Here is an 8,220-nt window from a genome sequence, read left to right as displayed (position 1 = left end):
TGTAACTGAAATAAATATTTTTGTTTGATAATCAGTTCACCTGATTAATTATTGCATTTTTGTCTGACTGTATTTCAAACAAATTTCTAAGTCTTAAAATCTAAGGAGGAGTTGAAAATCAAGTTAATGTCAGACTGTGCATGTCGGCTGTTCCTGGTACAGACTGATGTTTGAGTGAAGGGGACTTTGAAAACTTTAAAACGCTGTTCACAGATCTAATAAGGTACCTTATACTTAAGAATTCCTATTGGGATCTCTTCCATCTAAAAATAAATGCAGAGCTAAAGCTTCTCTCCAGTTGTGCTTAATTATACCTGTAGCTGAGCTAATGAGCCTGAAGCCCTGTTGCCTTGCATTTCTTATCCCAAAGTAAAGACAGCCTTGCAGGAGCAGCAGGCTGAGACACTGCATCATCATGTCCACTTCAGCTGGCCAGCAGAAATCTGTTTCTGGCAGGCATTTCCTGTCTCTCATGCAAGCTGTTGGGATCGTTGAAGTCTGATGTGTCATTCTGAGGAAGGAAGACTCATGGTAAAAAGACCCACATTTTGCTCAGCCTGCTTTCTTGATAATTGCTGCTTGTTGCTGCTTATTTTGCTTTCAGAGCTCACTAACCCAAAAATACCCAAGGGCACAGGAAAAGAGACAAAAACACCCCACACAACCACATAACAGAAACTTGTCCAGCTTACCAAAGGAGAGATGTGACTGCCAAAATTTAATAAAACTAAAATGTTTTACCAGTCCATGACCTTAACATTTTAACTTGTGCCCAGTCCAAGGTATGGCTGTCCACCTATAAATGGTGTTTTCTCAGGCAGAGGATGATAGTCAGTGTATTTATGGGAGAGCTCTTATATTTGTACCATCCTATATTGATGGCATCTGTGATCTCATAGCTACTGCTTCAGAAGACACATTTCAAGAGTTTGTAGGTGCCTTTGCTTCTTGGCAGCAGTGAGAAGATCTTGTCCAAGGGAATTCAGAATTAAAAAGCAGCCACATGTCTATCAGAGATGATAAGGCCAGCTCAGTAACTCAGAAGGCATGGAAGAGGCACAGATCATGAATACCAGCACAAAGAAGAGAGAGACAGCTTTGTGCAAGGAACTACCAAACAAAAGGGAGGAAACAGAAGAGCAGACCTATGTGTGTCATGCTTCCTCTAACTTTCACCCTCTAACTATTTAAATTACACTTCTACCACACCCTCAGCAATTACTACATTAACATCGGTTTATTTTTTACTTTTAAGAAAGACCTAGTCTAAAGGACAGCAAAATAAACAAACCATTGTAGATAAGGATTGTATTTATTATCTTCAGTCTGAAAGACTTGTATAATATAATCTTATATAAATATCCTCTTAAGTTCACGTTTGTCTTCCCACAACCTGCACTGAGCAATTTTCTCTCCCCTAGAGCACTGCCTACGTGCTTACTACAGTCAGAGTCAGATTTTCGGTAATGTTGCCTAACCATGCACTCATAAAAACACCCACACGGACACAGCGCTCCTACTTCCATTTTAAAATGAAGTTTAAAAGAAAATGGTATGAAGCAAACCACAAACACAGATGCTGAAAAAATAATAACCCCAGCCCAACAAGCTTTTAGCTTGAGTCAGTGTTAGTACTTCTTATAATCCAACAGACAACACATATGGATGTAGTTTGGACTTAATATGTCTCTAGCATTTTTTTCAAAGAGCTGTTTACTTTCCCTACCCCACAGCTTTCTTCTGAAGGGTAAGTTGATATAATTTGTTGATAAGTGTAGTTATTTTGGTGCTTTTTTTGCAGTGTGCTGTCTTTGCTTTTTATCTGAAAGAACAGTTAACAGAAAGTGTGAAATGTCTACTGAAAAGGTGTTTTAGTAATAGAACAGTTTACTTAGTAATATTTAATCAAAGTTGTTTCATAAAGACAAAAAAAACTCATTAAGGCCTCTGAGGTATCTAATGTTTACTGTCAAACCTCTCTTTTAGAAAAGTTTTTATTTTCATTTCTTCTCGCAGTATTACCTATAACTCTTCAATGTAGTAGTACCTCTTCTGTCTTTGCCTTAGAGTTCACTTTACTACAAACATTAAACACCTATTTTTCCCCCCTAATTTGTTCTCAAATATTTGAGAAGTTATTTTAAGTTCAAACTACTTGCTTCACAGGGCTCTTGATAAGTGCTTTTCACTGTTTGAAGTGTTTCTCCTTTTGTTCTGAGTTCAAGCTTGGGCAACACTGAACTCCAGAAAAAATTTCCCTAAGTAATCATTTTGGTGAGGGCCAGAAACATTTAAGTAGAGTGGGACTTTTTGGGAGGAGGGCAGTGGGGTGGGAATGGGTTGGGTTTTTTGGTTGTTCTTTTTCAGTTCGTACCTTTTAAAACTGTAGGAGACTGTAGGAGGAACTTGAAAAAGGAAATGAGTAGATAAGAGTCCTCTGCAGGTTGTTGGTATTTCTGTGGGTGCCTTCAGTTTGTGTTTTGAAAAGTATAAGTAATTTTTGTTTGTGAGCTGTGATCTTCTTGTTGATGTATAGAGATTTTTCTATGCTCAAAGTGAACTCTGACTGAAAACAAAGTTCTTCTTTTGTTGTTACTCATCAGACTTCTTGAAATAGAACTTCTTTTTTTGGCTTCAAAATAAGCTTGGGAGGAGGGTTTTGATTAGAACATAGCACTTCCTGCTTCGCATTTAGAATGAAAACTGTGGCTTTCTATACTTTTCTGTTTCTGGTTCTTGTAGATTACTTAATTTTTTTTTTCCTTGCAGTACAGTAAAAGGGAGACTTAGACTGTAAGAAAAGTGAATAAAATGCTGCTTTTCATGCTTCATTGGCCTTCCATGTTAAATTTTATGGGCTACATTAAAACACTTTTGCTTAAAACAAAGGCAGAGTCCACACTGCATGGACTCTGCCTTTGTTTTAAGATGACAGTGTCTTTCCCTCCTTTTCTTCAACTCATTAAAAGATGACTGAGCAGGTAGGAGGAAAATAATCAAAGGGAAATGCTAATAAAATTGATGGAACTTTGCTTCCAGCACTTGAAAGGGAGAGAGATGATGTTAGTATTGTTTAAAATTTGCCTTCAGTATGTTTTTCACCACAATTTTGAATATTCATAAACGGGATCAAGGGATCAAGGGAGAGAAAAAAGACCTGGGGATTGACTAGTTCAATTAAAAAATCCCAAACAACTAGACATCCTAATCTTCCTACATTCTCAAACTCTGATATAAAAAGCACATTGAGAACTCTCAGAGTATTGCCATTAGCCTCTCTCTCTATCAAATATACTAGAACAGCCTATTGCAGACTAATAGAGTATCAATTATGTAAATCAGTGTATGATCATGTATAAATCATAATCATAAATCAGTGTATGCCTTTTCATGTACCTGCTTCCAAAACGTAAGGAAAAGTCTGAAAATCCTTTCTTAATCTCCAAAGTATATCAAAAGAAAATCAAGAAACCATCTCTTTTGTCCTCTACTGCTTCTGCTATATGTGTATGTAGGTATCTTGCTTTTGAAAGCTTAAGTTGCTGTGTTTCCCAAGTACATGACGGTTAAAGTACAGTAACAAAACCACTGCACATGTGTGAGACATTTTTGAATAATAGGAAGAGTTATTTAGATCAGGCTTTTAACACTCTTATGTAGCTTTTTGCTACAAGGAAGTCTTTAATGATTCTGGTATACAACTGGTAAAATAAGATTGGCTTGTTGGTTTGGGTTTCTCTCAATTAATATTTTTTACTTAGAGAAACAGTTTATTTCCCAAGTTACATCTTCAATTTTCCCTTTCTTCTCTTCTGCCCTCCCCCATATCCTTCTTCTTACAAGTATTTTGACTTAAACATCCTAAAAGGTAGCTTGCGTTTCTGCTTTTAGGCATCATAGAGTGGATCTTGGATGAGAAAATATAAATGCCTAGTGTCATTTCAGAATTGCTACAACATAACGTGTTCTTTAGTCACCCCCTTAAAACAGTAAAAACTTCCTCTCTTCTCCTCATACTTGTGGGCTGTACATAGACATGTTACTCCTTTATGGGTATTCGGTCCCTGTTTGAGCAGGTCCCTGGTGTTGTTCTCTCTAAGTACACACGTTGATGAGCTGCATGTTAAAATTACTTTAGAGAGAAGTGTAAACTTAGTGAAACAAACTGTCTACAGACCAGTGGTGTTCAAAAATAAAGGTGCATTAGAAAAGCCAATTTACTCTGGTCAGCCACAGTGGGTGACTTTTGGCACGTTTTTGTCATTGGCTATGCTGTTAACGGTCTATATAGTGTACCTGGTGAAACCTACGTGTTAGGATATCCCACATATATTTGTTCAGTAGCAATGTGTTCTCTAGCAATGGGATGGAAAAGTAGTGGAAACTATTGAAAATATTCATTCAATGAAACAGACAAGTAAAGCTCTTATGGGATATTGTAATATTTCATTTATTAGTTGCTAGATACTGCTGCTGCAAAAAAACCACTTTGTCTTTCTCAACTCTTCCTTTTTCCCATATAGGATTAAAGGCTTAAGGTGGCTGGTTTGTTTGACTGAAGTTTTCTCTCTGGTCCCAGCTTGCTCAACCTACACCCTCAGTTCAAGTCTTCAAGCTGAATCTTCCAATAGGTAGCTGACAGCATCTTTTGGTTTTGGCATTCTGAGACCATGGAAATGTTTAAAAAAAAATATTTGGTGCTATGAGTGATACATTACCTCATGGCCACTGGTGTCCTGTGGCATCTGGAGAAGCCTTTGTGTACAGCTCTGGTATCTCAGCAACAAAACAGCTCATGCAGTCAGCACCCCTGGACTGGCAAAAAGCAGCTCCTTTGCCCCTTAAGGTTTTTAAAGTTTTTAAAAATGCAGATTTAACAACATTTTTTAAATGTGAGCTGGGGGAGACTGCAGCAAACTGTGCCAGTACATAGAGTTATCCTTTTGGGTTTCACCTTAGTAGGTCATCCAGGATCTCTGAGTTTGCAGTCCATCACCTCCCTCCTTCCCTTTCAACCCACAGTTGTAGCTTGGGTTTTTTGGTTTACCAGAATAGCAGAAGTGGGTCTAGCCCTTCACGCTGAGGCCTCAACCCCTCCCAGCCCCCTACACTCAATTCTTAGCATTGTGCTGATCAGAAGCTGCTGCTGACTTAAGGTGTTAAAACGCAGCAGGTGATTTCTTCTGTGGTTTTGGAGATGGAATTTTCTAAACAAGCAATACGGTGAAAAACAGCTGTCAAGTGTCAATGTGCTCTTGGGAGCCCAATACACCTCATCTCAAGTTCATTTGGAGGGAAAATAAAAAAATAACACCACCACCACCACCTAAGCCCTCCCAGCTGTATGCTTTTCTTGTCTTCCTGTCAGCTCTGGTGGACTGAAACAACTGATTCCAGTCCTGAGCTCAACTGTTCTGCCTTCAGTTGGGATAACTTTGTCACTTGGTACCTTCCAAAGATGATCAGGATAAAGACATGACTATCTGCACATTTCTGCCTATTGGCAGAAACACTTGACAAAATTAGCCTTGAAATTTGCGTGGTCTAATTAAAAGTCTGTGGTGATTAATTATCTTGTGCACACTTTTCATTTAGTCAGTTAATGGTAATAGCCCAAAGCCACATCCTGCACCATGATGAAATAAAGCCACGCTGTCAGCTAGTCATTTCAAAAATGGAGCACTGCAACAATGAGTAGTTGCAAAGAAGGTTCTAACACCAACAGGTGTTATTAAAAACACCGCACGTGGTTTTGGGAGATGCAGAAATAAAATGTTGACCTGGGGGGCCCTCCAGCTGAGCTTCAGTGCTGGTCTTTTTGATATCCAGCTGTGCAGCACCTCAGAGGGTTTCGTGCAGGAGGGAAGACTTTTTTCCTCACAGAAGCCTGGCTGGTTTAAGGCCTTGTTGCGTAGTTGAGTTGTGTGGGCAGAAAACGTTTGCAAGCAGCTCTGCACACAAAAACTTCATGTGCTTTCTCCAAAGGGCTCTGTATCCAGGGAAAACCAGGTGGGTAGGATGGTGAATTGCAGGAACGCCAGCCTTGTGAAGGCTGACCTAGAACAGAGACTAGATGGAGCTAAAGAATAAAGTACATATTTATTAGAAGGCCTCAATGGATACACCTTGGGCAGCACAAGAGCCCAGTCAGAACTACACCCAAGATGAACTCAAAATGGTCACAAAATGGACGACCGGTCAGGGGGGTCTCACACTTTTATAAGCTCTGGGCCATTAGCATATTGGAGCTAATTGTCCAATTATAGCTTTAGGTTATGAAGTCCCATCTTTGTTTATCTCTCTTCAGTCTACTGTTGCTTATGCTCTTGGGCCTGAAATTTGGATCATGTGTCCTTGGTCTCCATCTGGAGAGGGAATTGTTTTGTCTACCTACTCTGTGAAGAGAGCCTACTATCTCCTAATATGAAGCTCAGAAGTACACTCTAAAGCAGTATAGAATTGGAAAAATACAAAAGCTAAAACCTGAGGCATCACAGGTGACTAATGGAAAGCCTAGGTGATGGACACCTTGGGCACCTTTCTGCAGCTGACACCTTCCAAGTGTCAGAGGCGTAAAAATGGCATAACAACGGAAGGTCAGTGGGGTTTGCATAAGTAGAACTTTGCACTTCAGCAAAAACGTGTGGGTAAGAGGTAAGCACTGGAGCGCAAAAAGGGCTTCACCAGCCAAGGTGTGAGGGCACCTAATGTGTGCCCCAGGTGGTGTGGGCTTTACATGTGTGGTTTTAGCTGCTGAGCATGGTCTCTGGGGAAGGACACCCACATACAAATGCTAATTTAGTCATTGATACAATCTTCCTATTTCTGGCATTTCAGTGGCTTCTGTTGGCAGACGGAAGGGGCAAGAGGTGAGCCCAAACCAGGTGGTGTAAGGAGTGCACCACTGGATGCTGCTGGGATGTCCTTAAAGGGAAAGGAACACATCCATCCTGCAGCAGAGATGGGAGGCTGAGTAGATGGTGCAGGGGCAGAGAGGAGTAGAATAGATGACCAGAATTGATGTAATGAAATCTCCAGGGGGAATTAAAACCCTTAAAGGAAGGAGTCAGAGTAGGGAGAGGAAGAAGACTTTGTTTTTATGTGGATTTGTACTTAAATATTTTTTTCTCACTAATATATTTTTCACAAGAAATATACACCACTTTTACTCCAGCTTTAGAGATGCAGGCCTTGTGTAATTGCATAGCTGCATGTTTAATTCCTTGTTTTTAAAGAGGCACAGCCATCTGATCTGAATAGAGGCAAAGACACAACAGATACTGGGGATTCTTAATGCTCATTCGAGAGTGGGGAAAAGCTACAGCCAAGTGCACAGTGAAGTAACTGTTTTAGGATTCATACCTGAATATTATTCTATTTACAAACTGTATCCTGAGACAAATACATGAGAATTTACAGCATAAGGGCATGAAAGGAGCAGGAATAGGGAATAAATGTCAGGGAGTTACAGACTAGAGGTAACAGTGAAGGCTGGATGAGAAAAGTGAGGAACTAGATCAGTTATTGAGCAGTTTCCCTGTGCTATGATTTAAAAAACTGGGCAGATGAGATGATGAGATGATGAGAATGTACTGCTAGTATTGTTTTCATCTTGATTGACTTAGATGCACTTTTTGCACTTCTAGCTCTCTTAAGCCAGGGTAAAACATGCTGTGAGCAGGGAGTGAAGCAGTACCCTCAATGTGCTTGGGTATGCCTTTTTGTGTTTGTTTTTTTTTTTTTAATTTGAGCTAACTAGATATAACCTTGGAGCAGAACAGCTAACAATAGTGGAAGCAGTGTTTGCAATTCATTGATCTTTCTGCTACATCCTCTATATTTAGGAATGCTCTTTACTCTGAGTTACACCTCCAACCTCTTGTTGGAGGTTAGGATTTTTCTTTTTTTTTCTTTCCCCTTTTTTTCTCAGGGAATTTTTTCCCATCTGTTGCCTAAGAAATTATAACAATGGTACTTTAGAGAAATAAAACATGTAGCCAAGAGAGAGGGGGAGCAGCTGGCTGCAGTCTCATAGGTGAGGTTTTTTTTTTTCCTTGGAAAGGGCAGAGATGCAGCAAGGGGGTGAGGGGCTGGGCTCAACTCCTCGCTCACTTTCGGCTCGGAGGGGAACAGAGGATTCTTTCCAGTGTCTGGATTCGTTCCTTCCCCAGCCTTCCTTTGTGGGCTCTCATATGCTGCTGATACGATACATTTCATGTT

This window comes from Camarhynchus parvulus, chromosome 3 (assembly GCF_901933205.1).
Source record: "Camarhynchus parvulus chromosome 3, STF_HiC, whole genome shotgun sequence".
In the NCBI taxonomy this organism is placed as follows: Eukaryota; Metazoa; Chordata; class Aves; order Passeriformes; family Thraupidae; genus Camarhynchus; species Camarhynchus parvulus.
The sequence above is the reverse complement of the archived record's forward strand: the minus strand, read 5'-3'. Positions refer to the sequence as shown.